This window comes from Microtus ochrogaster, linkage group LG5 (genome assembly GCF_000317375.1).
Source record: "Microtus ochrogaster isolate Prairie Vole_2 linkage group LG5, MicOch1.0, whole genome shotgun sequence".
Taxonomy (NCBI): Eukaryota; Metazoa; Chordata; class Mammalia; order Rodentia; family Cricetidae; genus Microtus; species Microtus ochrogaster.
In genome coordinates, this window is record NC_022031.1 from 58,770,529 (window position 1) to 58,773,515 (window position 2,987).

A 2,987-nucleotide genomic window follows, 5' to 3' on the forward strand; every position below is an offset into this window, starting at 1 on the left:
TAAATACTGGTTTTATGAAATATATTCTTGCTATCAGCCCAGGCTGGACTCCAGTTCTCCATCCTCCTGCTTCTGCCTCTGAGTACTGGAATTACAGGTGCATGCCCCCCTGTGCTCAGTGTGGACATTTTTACTTGGTCATCAGTATAAGAGGAACTGCTAATCTCTCTGGCTCGTCTGTGCTACCCACTGTAATGTCTTACAGCAATTTTAATTAGAAATGTTTACTTCTGGGTCTTTTATAGTTTTCAATCTAATTTTAGGCTAGATGGCTATTCCTAATTTTACCTGCCCAGTGTAGAGCCTCTGTCTACTAGCGACTTACAGTTTTCTTAGAACATATGTAAACTACTTGGTTATCTTGAGCCTTTCCCAGGCTCTTCTTCCTGCATTGGCTGCAGTTTTCTATTAGAATATGGAAGAATATTAGCATATTCTTCAAGGTTCAGCTTGGCTGTCATTCCAGAATGTCTTCAGTGATTCTGTGTATGCTATCTGGTTCTCTCTTGCCCTAGTTAGGTGTCTTTCTGCTGTCCAAATGCTGTCTTCACTGTCTCTGATACTTCTTATTGGGAACACTGTTTAGGTACCTGGGAAGCCTGGCTTCACTGGAGATGTCTGTCTGCACTGGGTATGTCTGTCTACACTGGGTACCTTGTAGGTGGAAATTTCCTGTCCCTACTGCCTGGTCCTAAATATCCACTCTGACACTTAATACTAATTACAAATTTTTAGCCAACAGCTCAGGCTTATTACTAACCAGCTCTTACATTGTAAGTTAACCCATATTCCTTATTTGTGCTGGAACATGTGTTCAATACCAGGTTGCACATGGTGGAAGGCAAGAACTAATTCCCGCAAGATGTTCATGGATCACTTGGATAATAAAGCCCCCTTATATTGCTGTTGTAGCAGCAATTCAGATCTCTTCTGAGACCCCACCTTGATAGTAGCAATACAGAAGCTTGTGTGCACAAGATACCCTGTCGTGCTGGGAGTGACTGCAGTTATGATGTAGCAGTTAAAATGTTATAATTGGGGCCACCACAACACAAAGAATTTTATTAAAGGGTCTCAGCATGAGGGAGCCTGAGGGCAACTGTTAGAGAGCTGCAGCATTAGGAAGGTTGAGAACCCCTGACTCAAGGATTCTAGCTACTAGCACTAGCTACTCTTCTCAGAACTCACATGCTGACTCCCATCTGTAGATCCAGTCCCAGGGGATCTGACACCCTCTTCTGGCCTTGATGGCCACTGCCACACATGGTGTACAAACATGCATGCAAGCAAAGTATTTACCCGTACACATAAAATTAATGAGTAACTTCTCTTGGGTATAAGAAAGATCAAAACAGAAAATGTTTTATAGACCTCCGTAATTAAATTAGGCAACTACTCTGCAGTTTGTATCATCAAATATATTTGCATGATTAAAACTTAAACTTGATCCAGGCAGGGTGGTGTATGCCTGTGATCAACACTCAGGAGGCAGAAGTAGATGGTGAAATCAAGGACAGCCTGGGTTCCCTGTCAAGAGTCTGTCTATGAACAATAGCAGAGGCAGCTGAACTTGGAGCTTGAGGTATATAGCTCACTGGCATAGTACTTGTCAAATATACACAGGCCCTGGGTGGGATCCCCCAAACCAACACACACATGATTCCTTGATAAATAATCTTTTGAGATACGTTGAACTTAGCTGGTCACACTGACACAAGCATGTAATCATGGTTGCTTGAGAGGCTGAAGCAGGAGAATACCAAGTATGAGTTTTTAGACCACGGAGTTATTTAAGTGACTGAGACCCTGCTTCCAATGGAGTTTAAAGGTGAGTCTACGACATAGCTAAGTGATAGAGTGCTTCTCTGTCATGTACAGGGTCCTAGATTTAATCCCTAATACTGAAAAAGAAACATAGTAAGTAATACATTTCACACACATACATATGCACAAATATGTCTGTGTGTATGTATGTATGCCTTTGATGCGATGCCAGCGAGAACACTGAACCAGAAAGTTCACAGTAACTAGAGAGGGCAGCTTGTCATGGAGGTGGAGCTGCAGCGTCACAGCCGAGAACAGTTTCACCACACTGGTGCGGCTGCAGCCAGTGCAGACCCGTCATGATGTCATCATCTTGATGGCCTGTGAACCAACCCCTGAGCCCTCATGACCACTCCATTCCATGCTCACGCTGTCAACACCCGCAAAGGCCTGGAGGAAAGTCCTTAGGACCTGCTAAACATGGCCTATTTGGTGGTGCAAGCAAAAACCTGACATTTTTCCCAGACTGGTTTAATTCATGTTCACGGGCATCTCTAGTCTCATTTTTTTCCCATTCTTTATGACTGAAAAAAATTACCATTCTGTATATAAAGCAAATGTTTTCTCTGTCCGCTCTTCTCTTGATGGACACCTAGGTTGGTTCCATAGCTTCCCTATAGTTAATGATGCTGCAATTCATACTGAGGGGCAAGAGCCTCTGTGGCATGCTAACTTGGGATAAATACTCAGAAATGGCATAGCTCATTGTTGTTCAATTTTTTGAAAGTTTTTTTCTTCTCCCATACATTACATCTGGGCCACAGTTTCCCTCCCTTCCCTCTTCCTAGTCCCTCCTCCCACCTCTCTTCTCCCCAGAATCAACTCCCCCATTCCCCTTCAACACAATAAGAAGAGCAGGCCTCCCAGAGATATCCCCGAACATGACCCAACAAGATACAACAAAATTAGACACAAACTCTCATTTCATGGCTGGACATGGCAACCCAGTAGGTGGAAAAGGGTCCCAAGCGGAGACAAAAGAGTTGGAGACAATCCCTACTCTCATTGTTGAGAGTTTCCCAAGAACACCAAACTATACAACCATAAGGTATATGCAGGGGACCTGGCTCGGACCCATCAGGATTGGTCACTTCAGTTTCTGTAAGCTCCTATGAGCCACTATGTCCCCTGATTCTATGGACCATGTTCTCATGGTATCCTTG